At 37.8% G+C, this 18,737-nt stretch overlaps 1 protein-coding gene and 1 non-coding gene across 4 annotated transcripts in view; both read right to left on the reverse strand.

Annotated features, from left to right (window-relative positions):
- Nucleotides 1-18,737, reverse strand: part of PIK3C3 (phosphatidylinositol 3-kinase catalytic subunit type 3) — a 165,356-nt gene that overhangs the window by 109,966 nt on the left and 36,653 nt on the right. The window lies entirely within an intron of this gene.
- TRNAC-ACA (transfer RNA cysteine (anticodon ACA)) lies at nucleotides 18,498-18,570 on the reverse strand. Its single transcript has one exon. It is a non-coding gene; the product is annotated as a tRNA-Cys (tRNA).

Below are 18,737 nucleotides of genomic sequence, written 5' to 3' on the forward strand. Positions count from 1 at the left end.
ACCAAAAAAAAAGCTCCTGGAATTAATAAGCAATTATAACAAGGAGGATACAAGGTTCATATAAAAAGTCAATCTCTTTTCTATATGCCAGCAATTCATAAGTAAAACTTGAAATTAAAAACACAATCATCATTTACATTGGGCTTCCCAGGTAGCGCAGCGGTAAAGAATCCATTGATCAATGTAGGAGACACAGGAGATCCGGGTTCGATCCCTGGTCAGGAAGATCCTCTGGAGAAGGATATGGCAACCCACTCCAGTATTCTTTCCTGGAAAATTCCATAGACTGAGGAGCTGGGTGGACTACAGTCCATGGGGTCCCAAAGAGTCAGACACTAATCATTTATATTCTGTTCAGTTCAGTCGCTCAGTCGTGTCTGACTCTGTGACCTCATGGACTGCAGCACGCCAGGCTTCCCTGTCCATCACCAACTCCCAGAGCTTGTTCAAACTCATCTCATAATATAAGCTAATCATTTATATTAGCACCCCCCAAAAATAAAATTGATATAAATCTAACAAAATATGTATAAGATCTATATGAGGAAAACTACAAAAGTCTGATGAACAAGATCAAAGAAGAAATAAATAAATAGATACTCCAATCAGGGTAAGAAGATTCAGTATTGTCAAGATGTCAGTACTTACCAACTTGACCTATAGATGCAAAGCAATCCCAGTAATCAAGATAGTATGGAAAATAACAAATAGATCAATGAAACACAATAGATTCCAGAAACAGATCACATAAATACAGTCAACAGATCTCTGACCAAGAAGAAGAGGCAATAAAACGGAGCAAAGAGTCATTTCAACAAGTGTTGCTGGACTAACTGGACATGCAGGTGCAAACAAATACATGTAGACAAAGACCTTACATCCTTTACAAAAAATAAATCACAGACCTAAATGTAAATCACAAAATACAAAACTCCTATTAGATAATATAGTAGAAAATCTAAATGACCTTGGGTATGATGACTAGTTTCTAGATATAACACCAAAGGCACAATCCATAAAAGAAAATCATTGATAAACTGGACTTCATTACAATTAAAAACTTCTCTCTGTGAAAGACAGTGTGAAGAGAATGAGGAAGCAAGTCACAGACTGGAAGAAAATATCTGTAAAAGACCCATGATAAAGAATGTTAGCCAAAATACACAAAGAACTCTTAAAACTCAACAACAACAAAAAAAACCAAATGATCGGATTAAAAAAAACGGCCAAAGATCTTAATAACTTACCAAAAAAGAAATATGGATGGTAAATAGTTATATGAAAAAATGCTGCACATCACATGACGTCACAGAAATGCAAATTAAAATGAGAAATCACTAAACGTCTACCAGAATGACCAGGATTTGGAAACTGACAGCACCAACTGCAGGTGAGTGCATAGAGCTACAGGATTCCTACTAATTGCCTGGGGGATGCAAAACGTACAGCCGTTCTGGAAGACAGTGTGGCGGCTTCATACAAACTAAACATACTCTTACCGTACATTCCAGGAATCGCCCTCCTTGGGTTTTACCTAGAGGTGAAAACTTACGCCCACACAAAAGAGGGCACATGGATATTTTTATGGCTTTATGACTTTATTTATAATAGCCAAAACCTGGGCACAACTCAGATGGGCTTCAGTAAGTAAATGGATAAATTGATACATTCAGACAATGTTACTTAGTGTTAAAAAGAAAGGAGGTATCATAATGTAAAATGTATAATGCAGGGAGCTCAAACCAGTACCCTATGACAACCTAGAGGGTGGCACAGGGTGGAAGGTGGGAGGGAGGTTTCAGAAGGAGAGGATATATGTATACCTACAGTTGATTCATGCTGATGTATGGCAGAAACCAACCCAACATTATAAAGCAATTATCCCCTAGTTAAAAAAAAGAGGTATTAATCCATGAAAAGACACCAAGAAACCTTAAGTGCATATTACTTGCACATTGCTAAGTGAAAGAAGCCAGTCTGAAAAGGCTACCTACAGTATGATTCCAATTAAAGAAAAGGAAAAACTATGGAGATAATACAAAGATAAACAGTTGACTTGAAACTAAACATGAAAAAAACTAAGATCTGGTCCCATCACTTCACAGCAAATAGAAGGGGAAAAAGTGGAAGCAATGACAGATTTTATTTTCTTGGACTCCAAAATCACTGTGGACACTGACTACAGCCATGAAATTAAAAGTCACTTTCCCCTTGGAAGAAAAGCTATGACAAACACAGTGTATTAAAAAGCAGAGACATTACTTTGCCAACAGAGGTCCATACAGTCAAAGCTACGGTTTTTCCAGTAGTCATGTGTGGATGTGAGAGTTGGACCATAAAGATTGCTGTAAGCGCCAAAGAATGGACGCTTTCTAAGAATGGACGCGGTGCTGGAGAAGATTCAAGAGTCCCTTAGGCCACAAGGAGTTCAAACCAGTCAATCCTAAAGAAAATCAACCCTGAATATTCATCACAAGGACTGATGCTGAAGCTCCAATACTTTGGCAACCTGATACCAAGAGCCAATTCATAAGAAAAGACTCTGATGCTGGGAAAGACTGAAAGCAAAAGAAGAGGGCAGCAGATGATAAAATGGTTAGACAGTATCACCAACTCAATGAACATGAATTTGAGCTAACTCCAGGAGACGGTGGAGGGCAGAGGAGCCTGACTTGCCACAGTCCATGTGTTTGTAAAGAGCCGGAAAGGACTTAGTGACTTAAAGACAACCACAATAAAGTTGCCCAGGGTAGTGGGAAGAAGAGGGAAATAAAAGTGGAACACAGAAGATTTTTAGGGCAGTAAAATTACTCTGTATCACATTATAAAAGAAAGAAAGAAAGTGAAGTCGCTCAGTCGTGTCCGACTCTTTGTAACCCCATGGACTGTAGCCCGCCAGGCTCCTCTGTCCATGGGATTCTCCAGGCAAGAATACTGGAGTGGGTTGCCATTTCCTTCTCCAGGGGATCTTTCCAACCCAGGGATCAAACCCGGGTCTCCTGCATTGCAGGCAGATGCTTTATCCTCTGAGCTATCACATTATAATGATGAATAAATGACATTAAACATTTGTCAATGCCCATAAAACGTACAATATTCAGAGAACCATGAGGTAAACCATGGATTTGTGGTAATTATGACGTTTCCCTACAGGTTCATCAATTTTAACAAATTATAACAAATGTATCACTGTGGTGGGAGGTGTTGAAAACAGGGGAGCTATGCATGAGTTAGGGCAGAGTGTATATGAGAAATATTTGTACCTTCCTCTTAGCATTGCTGTGAATGTAAAACTATTCAACAAAAGTAAAATCTTTAAAAAAAAAATCTAAAAAGTTAAAAAAAAACGAAGGGTTATGTCACATTTACATTTGACACATTTCTATGAACAACAAAAGCCATACACAACTATCAAGATAAGAAATGGACTTTGGCTAGAAACTGTTAAACTTTAAAAAAATGTTTTTAAATGGTCTATAATCTGTCACTAAACATGCTAAAAAATAATGAAGACTTTACTGAACATATCTGCATCTATATTTCTTACAGTTTGATTATTATAAAGGGAATTATAATAATAGTTATTCAAATTGAAAGTAAACTTTTTTTCCACATCTCAATATGAAAAATAGTTACATACAAAAGGCATTTCTCTGGAGCCTATAATACTCTAAGATGTAAGCGCACTGGTGTGCGTGTTGCATTTTAATTTTAAAAGAATTAGCAACTAAATAATAACAACAATAAAACAATTAACAGTAATAGAAGATCTAGGGCTAGAAAAAGAATTTCTAGAGCTGCAGTTGGTAGAGTGCTCTGAAGGTCTTACATACCAACCTAACCTTGGTTTCACAATTTAAATAATAAATCTACTACTATAGAGAATTCAAGATAATTTCTAAGGTCTTCAAACTGCAACTAGATTTTGTCTAAGATAGTGTAATTTTAAACAACAGCATTATTTATGCATCAAACCTTTCTTTCTAAACAAATTCATAGCATAAAGCAAAACTGGGCATTAAGGACTTCATGGTAGCTGGACTTTATGATTTGTCTTCATTTCTATTATACATGCTATGATGGCATTACTACAAGGATGGTAAATACTTTCACCAATTATAATTTATCTCTCTCACAGAACCAAAAATCTTCATCAGTATTCTTTATAGTCCTCAAATAAGGTACTCTTATCACAATTACATGGTCATACTATTTCAGAAATAAAAACAGTAACTTCATACAAGTTTTGAGGATCACTGTAAGATAAAAATATTACCAGCTTAGCTGTCTTCTGAATAACAAATTCTTTTCCATCTGAGGTAACCTCTAAATGAAAATGGATAAGGCAACAATAAGTGGTTAGCATTATTATTCACACAAAGCAGCAGGAACTAAACATTTCGTGGAACGTTAGACAAATATACTAACATGGAAACAGACCAAGAATTAATCATAAGGGAACCAAACGAACATGAGTCTACAAGTTCATGACCTAAAATTCTAATCCTAGCACTCCATTTTTGAATTCTGTCATTTTTGAACCCACAGATCTACAAAAAGGATTAACTTCTAGTTCTGGTACCAAAATTCAAATAGAATTATGGATACACATTATGACAGACAGTATTAACCCATATAGTCTGTAAAGAATTGTATTCTCACTTTGCCATGTTTCCAACTAGTTTTTTAAATTAATAAAAATGTACAGGGTCACAGCACATCAACATAGCACACAGCACATCAACATTGAAGTGTCAGAGCTGGAACTGACACCCCAGGTCTGTAAAGTTCATACTCTTTCCACCAGTCTTCACTACCTCCTCAAATGATGCATTTGTAGAAAGAGATGAGATTTAAATCCAATTAAATTTTTTAATGTTTTAAACACAACTTTCATACTTATGACACAGTAGTTGATTCTCCACTAGTTTCCTTTGAGGAAAAAATTGTCAAAAGTATATTAAGTTTAGATATGGGAGAATGTGTTGGGCATTTTTCTTTCCCTTATTAAATCATAAGATAAATTGAAAATTTTCTAAAGTAATTTCACTAACACCAGAATTCATGTTTGCTGCTAATATATTATACATGGGCTTCCCCAGTGGCTCAATGGTAAAGAATCCAACTGTAATTCAGGAGCCACAGGAGATGTGGGTTCAATTCCTGGGTCTAGAAGATCCCCTGGAGGAGGGCATGCAACCCACTACAGTATTCTTGCCTAAAAATCCCATATACAGAAGAGCCTTGTGGGCTACAGACCATAGGGTCGCAAAGAGTCGGACATGACTGAAGCAACTTAGCACACACTCAAGCACTTGCATAGTATATTTCTAGCTTTTCTATTTGAATACTAAAAGATGACTATTCTCAACCTTACAAACAGCAACCAAAGAATGCATGGTCAAGGATGGTAGTACCATAAACTGGTATAACCATTTCGGAGTACAAGTTTAAATTACCTGAGATATATTAGTATTTGTGCATCACTGTTTCCAATATGGAAAACATAGACATAAAAGAATGTAAATGTCTATCAACAATGGGAACTGTTAAAGTAAACTATGGTACACATACTAAGAAATACTTCAAGCAAAAAGAAAGAAGTCTTTATAACCTGCTAGGAAAGATTACTATGACTGTTGAATACAAAAGCAACTGCAGAGGTTCCCTGGTAGCTCAGTGGTAACGAATCTGCCAGCCAAAGCAGGAGACACAGGTTCCATCCCTGGGCCCACATGTCGTGGAGCAACTAAACCTGTGAATCACAACCAATGAACCTAAGCTTCCAGAACCTGAAAGCTGAAACTACTGAAGCCCACGGGCTTAGAGCCTGTACTCCGCAACCCGAGAAGCCACCACAGTGGGATTTCCCAGGCAAGATGAGTAGGTCACCATGTCCTTCTCCAGGGGATCTTCCCAAACCAGGGATCAAACTCACATCTCCTGCACTGGCAGGCAGATTCTTTATCACTAAGCCATCAGGAAAGCTTATTTATCTGATACTATGTAAAAAAGCACCCCGAAAGTTGAGTGACTTAACATATATCTTAATTGTCATAATAAAGAAGGCTGAGTTCCAAGAATTGATGCTTTCTAATTGCAGTGCTGGAGAAGAATCTTAAGAGTCCCTTGGACAGCAAGGAGATCAAACCCAGTCCATCCTAAAGGAAACCAACCCTGAATGTTCATTTGAAGGACTGATGCTGAAGATGAAGCTCCAATACTTTGGCCACCTTATGTGAGGAGCCAATTCATAGGAAAAGATCTTGATACTGAGAATGACTGCGAGCAGGAGAAGGGGGCGACAGGATGACATGGTTGGATGGCATCACCGACTCAATGAACGTGAGTTTAAGCAAGCTCAAGGAGATAGTGAAGGACAGGAAAGCCTGGTGTGCTGCAGTCCATAGGGTCACAAAGAGTCAGACACAACTGAGCAACTGAACAACAACAATATGTGGAAACATCAAGAAGTCATTTTCTTGAGGAATTCTGGATATTTTTTAATTAGTCTAACAGTCTCTCATGTGATAACTGGAGCTGGACTGTCCAAGACTGCTTCACTCACAATTCTAACACCTTTGTGGGAAAGGGTGAGCTCAGCTGGGAAACCAGGGTGGTGGGGGCCTCTATCTTTCTGAAGGTATTCTCAGAGCTGCTCCCTCTTCAAGTAGTCTTTCAACACAGAAACTCCAAGGCAGCCAGACTTCTTACATGGTGGCTCATTACTCCTCAAAGTGCAAAAACAAAAGCCTTCGGGTTGTCTTAAAGTTTAGTTCTGGAACAGGCAAGCATCACTTCAGCTGCATCATGTTAGTTAAAATGAGTCACAGAGTTAAATGCAGATCCAACATGAAAGCATGAGCATTGTGAAGCATGTTTCTTTCCCTGAGGGTCATCTTTGGAAACTAGCTACTACAGCACTTACTAGATAATATAAGCATAAAACAAATCACTCAATTGCAAATGAGCAAGAGGAGAGAATCTGAAGATGGCAAAGCTAGCTCATAACTAGACTTTAGGCATCAAGTAAAGTCTAGAATCTATCACAGTTACTAAATGATTAAGCCTTTCCTTTTCCAAAATAAGTTCCTACAACTCTCCAACTGACATGCTAACTCTAGCCACCCATTTCAGTTCTCCAGATCAAAAGGCCTGTAAGACACGATGCAGATTAAATAATTTAATATTAAATGAAAAATTTTACTAAAACTTTAGAAAACTACAGAGCACCGTGCATATTGTAAGCAGCTGTTATTAGCCCATAATCTATGTCACTTCATCTCTACAGGTGCTGATGACTATGTAGACAGACTTGGGTGGTTTTCACCAGTCTGAAGCAGCTTCCAGTTGTCTCCAGTCTGAGAATATCTAGAAATAATGAAGACCAATAATGAACCTGAACAATTTAGATTTCATTTAGGGTCTGAAATGTCAATGACCTAGATCTCCTAGATGAGAAAACCTGCATTCTGTTAAACAGCAGGGTGAAACTAGTGCAATCTGTCTCAAATTGCTTGTGAAGATACAATCCTCACCAAGGTGCTCATCCTAAAAAGTAGCCAGGTCAAGGTATCAGTAAGAGTCATTCTTTCTTTTTAAGAAACATAGATTTCTACAGAATTCACAAGAAGTCATATAGAGGTTGGAAAAGAAGCCCACTGTCACAGAAATAATAGTATCGTTATTGAGCTCTAACTTAACTAGATGGGGAAACAGTGGAAACAGTGTCAGACTTTATTTTTTTGGGCTCCAAAATCACTGCAGATGGTGACTAGCAGCCATGAAATTAAAAGACACTTACTCCTTGGAAGGAAAGTTATGACCAACCTAGATAACATATTCAAAAGCAGAGACATTACTTTGCCAACAAAGGTCCGTCTAGTCAAGGCTATGGTTTTTCCTGTGGTCATGTATGGATGTGAAAGCTGGACTGTGAAGAAGGCTGAGCGCTGAAGAATTGATGCTTTTGAACTGTGGTGTTGGAGAAGACTCTTGAGAGTCCCTTGGACTGCAAGGAGATCCAACCAGTCCATTCTGAAGGAGATCAGCCCTGGGATTTCTTTGGAAGGAATGATGCTAAAGCTGAAACTCCAGTACTTTGGCTACCTCATGCAAAGAGTTGACTCACTGGAAAAGACCCTGACTCTGGGAGGGATTGGGGGCGGGAGGAGAAGGGGACGACAGAGGATGAGATGGCTGGATGGCATCACTAACTCAATGGACATGAGTCTGAGTGAACTCCGGGAGTTGGTGATGGACAGGGAGGCCTGGCATGCTGCGATTCATGGGGTCGCAAAGAGTCGGACACAACTGAGCAACTGAACTGAACTTAACTAAGAATTAAACATCAAGTGGTTTTAAAAGCTATTTAAATAAAAGACTCTGTAAGAACCAAATAAAAACATTACAGGAAACTGCTTGGAGTACAAATAATGTATATCAGATTTAATGCGAGGACAGATATATACTTAAGGAAGATGCTTCAGGTGAGTATGTATTCAATACAAGTACCAAGAAGAGAACTTAGAAGTAGGCCAGCTTGCTACACTGTATATAGACAAGGAACAGCAGAGAAAAAGATTGTCAAGCCGGATAGCTATCCCGGGGAACACACACTTCCACGATTACCACAACTCACAAGTCATTGCTCCTTATGCATATCTACCCTACTAGACCATAAGCTTCTTGAGTGCTGGAGCTATGAATGGTTGACAGAACCTAGCATTTATTCATTCAATTATTTACATTTATTGACAGAAATTCTAAATGAAAGGGTGACATAACACAAAATTAATGCTTGTATACTCTGCAATTCTGTTTAAGAGCTTTGGGGAGTGAATGAGGGGCAAGGAGGAGGAAGTGACACTCAAAAGGAAGCTGGAGAAAAGAATGTTCATGCTCTTAGTCACTTTTCTCTAGTACTTGGATAATTTCAACATGAATATATGTTAGTTTGTTGTTTTAAGTTACAAACTTCCATCAGGGTCCTCCACTCTGGAGATAACAGAAGCAAATTCTCTGCCTTAAAGAACTTAAGATAGGGGTGAGTTATTTATATGATAATGCCTGTATGTCCATATGATAAATGCTTATATGTCTCTGTTTTTCAGTTGCTAAGTCGTGTCTGACTAACTCTTTGGGACCCCCATGGACTGCAGCAAGTCAGGTTTCCCTGTCCTGCATATCTCCGGAGTTTGCTCAGACTCATGTCCATTGAGTGTGATGCCATCCAACCATCTTATCCTGCTGCCCCCTTCTCCTCCTGTCCTCACTCTTTCTCAGCATCAGGGTCTTTTCCAGTGAATCAGCTCTTCGCATCAGGTTGTCAAAGCTGGAGCTTCAGCATCAGATACACAAACTAAAACAGTAATATTAAAGTCATGAACAGGGTGACTGACAGAAAATAATGGGGGTTCTTGAGAAGGCCTCTCAGGCACATAACACTTAAGCAGAGACTTGAAGGATAAGAAATGAGTCAAACAAACAGGATGAAATCTTCCATGAAGAGGAAACAGCTTTACTTGTCAGGACATCAGAGAGCCTGATGTGTCTAGGTACTAAAGAGAGACCAGAATGGTAGCCCAGAGTGAATATTTAGGTAAATCAAGTCCTTGTCAAAGTGGAGAATAGTAAGATCAATATATACATAAGATGATTACTGGGAATCAGTTTTCTTGAGGTTCACCATGATCTGGATTTTTCCTTATAGTAAACAATACTCTTATAGCCTCAAGGAAGAAGGGGGCTTCCCAGGTGACTCAGTGGTAAAGAACCCTCCTACCAAGGAGAAACAAGAGACATGGGTTCGATTGCTGGGCCAGGAAGATCCCATGGAGTAGGAAATGGCAACCTATTCCAGTATTCTTGCTTGGGTAATTCCATGGACAGAGGAGACTGGCAAGCTCTCTGATATCCTGACAAAGCTGTTTCCTCTGCAAGGAAGATTCCATCCTGTTTGTTGACTCACTCCTTATCCTTCAAGTCTCTGCTTAAATGAAGGAAGAAAGGGGAGAGTAAAAATAACTGAAAAACTTTTATCCATTTCAAATCTGCCTAGGAATCTGTAGGGAGGTAATAGGAAGAGATAGACTCAACTGGAGAGAAAACGGTAGGCTTTGTTGCTTTACAAAAGAAGATATAATAATTTACTAAGTTTAATATCTAGCTGTGATCCTGGTTTTAAGCACCCACATAACTCTATGACTATGTCTGATAATATGGAAATACAGCATATGAACACATACCAAACAAGCCACATAAAAACAATTTGAAGAATAATTCTCGCTTTCTATGTTCAAGCTAGAGAAAATTTAAAGTGGATAAAGGCTTAACAACCACATAGAATTGCAAACAGTTTGAATAGCCAACCAAAGAGGAGTGCTGAAACAAAGTATGGCATATCCAAGGCAATGGCACCCCACTCCAGTACTCTTGCCTGGAAAATCCCATGGGCGGAGGAGCCTGGTGGGCTGCAGTCCATGGAGTCGCCAATAGTTGGAGACGACTGAGCAACTTCACTTTCACTTTTCACTTTCATGCATTGGAGAAGGAAATGGCAAGCCACTCCAGTGTTCTTGCCTGGAGAATCCCAGGGACAGAGGAGCCTGGTGGGCTGCCGTCTATGGGGTCGCACAGAGTCGGACACGACTGAAGCGACTTAGCAGCAGCAGCAGCAGCACATTATACAAAATCCTACAGTCTTTACAAATTATGCCATGAAAGAATCTTAACTGACCTGGAACAATTCTGAAACACCATTCATTTAAACACACATAATATGATCCCAAATTAAAAATATATACATTCATATATTACATAGATATATACATTTATTTACCAAAAGCATATTAACTAAAATATTAATAATGGTGACTATTGTGGGTAAAGAATTGGAGGTGATTTTTACAGCCTTTGTACTTTAACAATCTTTTACTAGTATAGATGTACATTATCTTGTAATGTTATTTAAAAACTAAACTTACTTTTAAAATAACTGTGGAGAAAATTCTGTTGAGAAAACCACAAAAGATGAGCATTTATCAAGATGATGCTAATAAGGTTATTTTGCTTCATAATAAACTCAAAGAATAAGGATCAATCTGATTAATTTACCTCAAACACATGAAATGAAACCCAGGTATTAACGTAATTATTCTCTCTTAAATTACTTCTTCCAAGGGCCTTTCAACTAGATCCAACTAAAAACCCATATAAATAAAATGATGCTGCTGCCTTATGGTTAATAAAACCGCCTATACAGCAAAATGTATAGGTTTAAGGTTTCAAACTTTACTCACATCGAGAAACTTTAAGAGGGGAGTTACAAGATAGGTGGCTTTTCCAAAGTAAGTAACTACACAACAGGTGATGCTTGGGTCGGATACACTGATGCTTTTTCAGGAAACCTAAGGAGAAAAAAGTGACCAAGCTGTATTTTTCCCCCCTCTGCCACTTGAAAAAATAAACAACACCCGCCCCACACCAGTCTACTCTCATCACCAGACAGAAAACTTCCAGATTCAGACAGCCTATGTGAATGTTTAGAAATCGCTCTCTTGACACATTTATAGGAATATTGCCCAATAAAAAAGGCTGGAACTACCAAACCCAAGACTATTTTTTTCTACCATGATGACAAAGGGTTGTGTTTATTCAACTACTTCATATCTGATTGGAAAATCCTATGGGTGGAGGAGCCTGGTAGGCTTCAGTCCATGGGGTTGCGAAGAGTAGGACACGACTGAGAGACTTCACTTTCACCTTTCACTTTCATGCATTGGAGAAGGAAATGGCAACCCACTCCAGTGTTCTTGCCTGGAGAATCCCAGGGACGGGGGAGCCTGGTGGGCTGCCGTCTATGGGGTTGCACAGAGTCGGACATGACTGAAGCGACTCAGCAGCAGCAGCAGCAGCATATCTGATTCATCTAAATCCTCTCAATTTAAATGTTATAACTCTTTTTAACAGGAAAGTTTTACTAAGCCTAGACTAGAAGTGAGCAGAAGTACTCACTAAACAGAAAATCATTATTGGTCAGCTAATCTATCAATATTTGTAGGATGCACTATGGCTCACTGATATAGATTTCAATTGTTAAACAGTATGATTCTTTAATAATTTTTTAATGTGTCAAATCTGTTTCAAATCAAACACAAGTTACACAGTAATTTATAATTGAAAAAAATATGTAGTTGTAAATAAGGATTTACTTGAACTGAGATTTAAAAAGGAGGTATATCTATATGTTAAGAGTTTGCATACACACCTACGGTACTTAATTCTTACAAGACAAGGAGTTTCTTCTACCTTCCTGATTAATTTCCTTAACCACAGATTTTCAATTTTACTTTGAAATTTTACATGTGCATCTTATTCAGGACAAGTGGTATTTGTCTCATAAAAGTTGTTTTCGATTTAACTTCTCAGAGATTAGTCTTAAAAGCATATTATTGTGTAGTTTTCTGGCAAAAACTATAGCTGTGAAGACAGACAATAGATTTACAGAACATAAATCGATATTCTTTTAGGGCTTAATCTTTCACTGGTAAAAATGAATTTAGTCTACTTGCTACCATCAATTTCAATACAAATCTAAAAGTTTTGACAATCTTAGACATCAGTAGGCAAATCAAAGTGACTGATAAAAAACATTCTACCATGTATCATTAGGAATAAATTTGTAAGAGATTCCCACATTCTTTTATGACAGAAAAAAAGCCAACAGAATCAAAACCAATATGGTATTTTTAAAAGTTACACATACGATACAAAAACTTAAAGCTGAGGTACTTTTGATGACATCAGTGGTGCCACTAAACAAGTTTTACAGTTTTGAATAATTTTACAGAGACTTGTTTGACATTTGAAGGAAAAATCCCTAAGGATAACAGAATATTCATTTTTCCTCCTTCCCTCCTTCCCCTCCCAACTATTCTTCCTTCCTTCCCACTAAAAGCACACTGAAAAAGTAGTGTGTTAGACAATCTAATTGAGTTAGTTGACTTTGATCTTTTTCATCAGAATGCTTTTCAGTGTGAGGGAATTAACCAAATAATTTCACTAAGTGGTAAATGAATTCCAAGATGTGTGACAAGAGGTGGTATAAACACACTGGTTGACTTAATATTATTATTTATTGTTTCCCCAGTTCTGCAAAGTTAAATGCCTGAGTTTTAAAATTATGTATGCAGTTAAATTTTTTATTTTTATTATAAAACAAAGTATGCAGAATAATGTAATAAGCATCCATGTATTCACTGTCAAAACTGAACATGTATTAACAGTTTGTCTTCTTTCACTCTTTTCAAAAAAGATTAAAAAAAAGCAAACCAAAGGTATTTGTAAAGACTTCCCTCATTCTTTGAATTTGCTTTTTTAAACTTAATGCTGTTTTTGACATGTATCTGTGTTAATCTACACAACTCAAATGCTTTCATTTAAATTGCTGTAGAGTATCCCAATATGAGTAAATGTATCATTTATTCTCCCAACAAGCTCAACATTTTGTATTATTATCAGGGCTAAAGTGAGTAAGTATGTATCTCCTTATGCCCATGAGTTTTTTTAGTGTAGAAATCTAAGCATGTAATTGCTGGATTTCCAAGATGAAAATCAATACCTTTCCTGATTGGTTTATGTCTAAATTTCATGTAGTTTTTCTTACTACTGCAAATATTCTTTAAACATTGTTATTTTTAGATTGGTGATACAAACTTTGGAATAGTTAACTGATGTCTGCTTAATTAATCTTGTATTTAACATTTCTTGACTAATTATTTGTAACAGTTTCTCTAACAGTTCTTTTGACTTTTCTATATGATCATCATCTGTAAATAATTCCTATCCCTTACCTCTATATACAGTTTCCTAATACTGACTAGTACAAGAAACTCTGGTACAGTGTCTTAACCCGAGCAGTAGTAGAAACATCCTTATTTTGTTCCTGACTTTAATGAAAACGTGTCTTACATTTAATCATTTGGTAAGATGTTTGTTATCAGTTTTTGGTCTATTTCTTATATCAGGTTAAGAAAGTCATATTTTATTTTACCAAAACTTTATATGATGAATGTTTGTTGAAGTTTACCAAAAAATTGGTAAGACTGGGGATCCTTCTGACCGTATGTTATTTTCTCCTTCAATATGCAGGAGATAGTTAACACAGTGGGCTTGAAGCTCTAATTTCAGAAGGACCTGCTTGCAAAGACAGCCCTGGTCAATGTGTGAAAATCTGACTTCTGAAACATTTCCTAACTGGTATAGATGTTTCATTGTGGCACGGCTCTTCATACACTGTGATTTATGGTGAGCACCTGCTCTCTTTCTGGAAGGCTAGAATTTTTGCAGTTGAGGGCAAAGAATGTCTGTGTGACCAGACCGCCAGGAAAACCCCCAATTTCTGAGTCTAAAAGGCCTTTTTTCTAAAAGGCTTCATTTTAGTTTCTGGAGAAAGCAGCACTATCAAGTGAGTCTCTTCCTGGGCTGGGAAGGGGAAGAATAGAAAGCCCGTATATGGATTTCTCCAGACCCCACTACACCTCTTTACCTAACTGAACCATCTAGTTGTATATACTTACTGTGTTGCTTATAATCAATCTTAGCTGTGATTACAACTCCCTCTGAGTCCTGTGACTCCATCATCTCATTTTGGGGGACCCCTGAAACACTCAATGCAAAGAGCTGATTCATTGGAAAAGACCCTGATGCTGGGAAAAGATTGAGGGCAGGAGGAGAAGGGGACGACAGAGGATGAGATGGTTGGATGGCATCACTGACTCAATGGACATGGGTCTGGGTGGACTCCAGGAGTTGGTGATGGACAGGAGGCCTGGTGTGCTGCAGTTCATGGGGTTGCAAAGAGTCAGACACAACTGAGCGACTGAACTGAATTGAAACACTCAATAATACAATAATAAGGTACAATAACAGATATCCTGTGTTAAACTGCTTCTGAAAAGTGTAGTCACTCAGTTGTGTCCAACTCTCTGCAACCCCATGGACTGTAGCCCACCAGGCTCCTCTGTCTATGGAATTCTCTAGGCTAGAAAACTGAAGGGGATTACCATTTCCTTCTCCAGGGGATCTTCCCAACCCAGGGATTGAACATGGGTCTCCCGCATTGCAGGCAGATTCTTTATCGTCTAAGCCCCAAGGGAAGCCCCAAACTGCTTTTATGTAAACATTCTTGGAATAAATCATGTTTGGGCATGATGTATTTTTAATTGCTTGATTCAGTTTTCTAATTTTCTGCTGAAATTTACCATCTATAAGTGATAAGTGTCTAATTTTCCTTTCTTTCACTTTCCTTTTCTAGTTCATAGTCATACTGATCTCAGCAGGTTTTATACATCTAGCTTATAAAACCACCTGAGTTTGAAAAAAGGAGAATAAAGGGCTCACTATACAGCTATAGTAGCAAATAGTATCTTGGTTTCTATGTTTTGATCCCTTGATTTATGTTTTATAGTTTTATATTATTGTTTTATTTTTAAATTATCCTTTCAGTATTTTACTATCTGAATTTTTGGTGGATATATTCCAGTTGTTTGTTATAACTGAGTAGGGCTTCCCAAATTGTCATACTTATTTTACTGCTACTTCATATTATTAGCAATTTGTTGTGGGAGGATTCTCAGTTTATCTTAATCTTCCACATGACTGAAACCAGAAATCAAACATTATTTGCCTATCTTCTATTGATGTTAGGGAAATCTAGAGAAAGGAGGAAATATATTAGAAAACATGGCAGAAAGCAAAGAAGAATTAAAGAGCCTCTTGATGAAAGTGAAAGAGCGGAGTGAAAAAGTTGGCTTAAAACTCAACATTTAGAAAACTAAGATCATGGCATCTGGTCCCATCACTTCATGGCAAATAGAGGGAGAAACAATGGAAACAGTGACAGACTTTATTTTGGAGGGCTCCAAAATCACTGCAGATGATAACTGCAGCCATAAAATTAAAAGATGCTTGCTCCATGGAAGAAAAGTTATGACCAACCTAGAGAGCACATTAAAAAGCAGAGATGTTACTTTGCCAACAAAGGTCCATCTAGTCAAAGCTGTGGTTTTTCCAGTAGTCATATATGGATGTGAGAGTTGGACTATAAAAAAAAGCTGAGCAGCAAGGAATTGTTGCTTTTGAATTGTGGTGTTGGAGAAGACAGCAAGGAGATCCAACCAGTTCATCCTAAAGGAAATCAATTCTGAATATTCATTGGAAGGACTGAAGCTGAAGCTGAAACTCCAATACTTTGGCCACTACATGTGAAGAACTGACTCATTAGAAAAGACCCTGATGCTGGGAAAGATTGAAGGCAGGAGGAGAAGGGGACAACAGAGGATGAAATGGTTGGATGGCATCACTGACTCAATGGACATCAGTTTGAGCAGGCTCTGGGATTTGGTGATGGACAGGGAAGCCTGGCATGCTGCAGTCCGTGCGGGTCACAAAGAGTCAGAAATGACTGAGTGAATAAACTGACTGACTGACTGAAATTTGGCAAATGTTTTGATTTTTGAAATGTGATTTATAAGCTAGATATCATTTTTGTTTATACATTGAAGAACAGATTATCAAAGTGATAATTTACATGGGTTTTTAAACCAATATCCACATTATGATATTTGCAGTTAGATTTTAGAGAAATGAGAAACATGGAATTTTCAGAGACATGGTTTGATAATTAAAAGCATTACCTTTAATTTTATGCTTTTAAAATTAATAGAACAAAATTTATGGAATATTTAAATAGTAATGAGTTTGAGTAAGTTCCGGGAGTTGGTGATGAACAGGGAAGCCTGGTGTGCATGGGGTCGCAAAGAGCTGAACACAACTGAGCAACTAAACTGACTGACTAAGGTACATTAAAACCGGGTAGAAAGACTGGCAGTCAAAACCCCTGATTTATAGCTCTCACAGTGGATCAATTACTAGCCAGGTATTTCTGTTTGTGAACATTTTTCATTGATATAATGTGGTCAGTTGGACTCCATTCTCTCTGTGAATTATAGGAATCATTAACAGTGTCATCATCATCATGATATTTTTCAGCTGTTCTGAAAAGAAAAGAGACTATTTTCTCTACAGTATAGCAAGTGGATTAAGCATATTTGTCTTGGTTTCTGAACATATTTCTACCTTGAAGTAGCTTTGTGAATAAACTGATATTCTAGATAAAATTAGTTTAAGAAAATAAATTATTCAGTAGGACCTATTAATGATCTGTCTCCCTCATTATGATTATGTAATTAATCATTTTCAGAATATAACACAAAGTTCTTAGGTTTGGTTTATTCACTAAGTCATGTCCGACTCTTGTGACCCCATGGACTGTAGCCTGCCAGGCTCCTCTGTCCATGGGATTCTCCAGGCAAGAATACTGGAGTGGGTTGCCATTTCCTTTTCCAGGGGATCTTCCCCACTCAGGAATCAAACCCAGGTCTCCTGCACTGCAGGCAGATTCTTTACCACCTGAGCTATCTTAGGGCTTTTGGGGGGAAAGTTGGTATTCTTTGCAATGTCTGTCCTTGATTAGATCTCTTCACATGAAAAAAAAGTGTCCTTTCAGCCATATGTAAATCACTAAAGTTAGCACACTCCCTCACATCAAACACAAAAATAAAACTCAAAATGGCTTGAAGATTTCATTATAAGACATGACACTATAAAACTCCTGGAAGAGACTGTAGGCAAAACTTTCTCTGACATTAAGTCATAGCAGTCCTTTCTTAGATCAGTCTCCCAAAGCAAAAGAAATAAAAGCAAAAGTAAACAAATGGGACTGATTAAATTTGAAAGCTTTTATACAGCGAAGAAAATCATAAGCAAAATGGAAAGACAAACTATGGGAGAAAATATTTACAAATGATGTGCTTAATTTCCAAAATGTACAAACAGCTCATATAGCTCAAAAAACCCCAAACAATCCATTCAAAAAACAGGAAGAAGACCTAAACAGACATTTCTCTAGAGAAGACATAAAGAGAGCCAACAGGCACATGAAAAGATACTCAACACTGCTAATTATTAGAGAAATGCAAATCAAAACTACAATAATAAATTACCTCACACCAATCTAATGGTCATCATTAAAAAGTCTACAAATAATAAATGCTGGAGAGGGTGTGGAGAAAAGGTGCTGGTGGACAGGTAAATTGGTGTGGCCACTATGGAAAACATTCCAAGTGCTTTAGAAAACTAAAAATAAGAGTTACCATATAATTCAGCAATCCCACTCCTGGTCATGTATCCAGAAAAGATGAAAACTAGTTCAAAGAGATACATGCACCCCAAGGTTGATAGCAGCACTATTTACAACAGCCAAAACACAGCAGTGTTCATCTACAGATCAATCAATAAAGATATGTGCATGCATGCTCAGTCAGTCCTGTCTGACTTTGCAACCCTGTGAACTGAAGCCTGCTAGGCTCCTCTGCCCATGGGATTTTCCAGGCAAGAATACTGAAGTGGGTTGCCACTGTCTTCTCCAGAGGATCTTCCCAGCCCAGGGATCGAACCTGGGTCTCCTGCTTTGTAGGCAGACACTTTTACCGTCTGGGCCACCCGGGAAGTCTTTGGTTAAGGAGAGTTCATTTATAGCACAGATATTTATTTGCTCACTCAGCACAGGAAAATCACTGTTTCTTGACTCACCATCTTCTATGCTATACCTGAGGACCTATAGGAATATATCAGGGTTGGCCAAAAAGTTCCTTCAGTAAAAATGACCTAATTTT

The sequence above is a fragment of the Bos indicus genome, chromosome 24, assembly GCF_029378745.1.
Source record: "Bos indicus isolate NIAB-ARS_2022 breed Sahiwal x Tharparkar chromosome 24, NIAB-ARS_B.indTharparkar_mat_pri_1.0, whole genome shotgun sequence".
Taxonomy (NCBI): Eukaryota; Metazoa; Chordata; class Mammalia; order Artiodactyla; family Bovidae; genus Bos; species Bos indicus.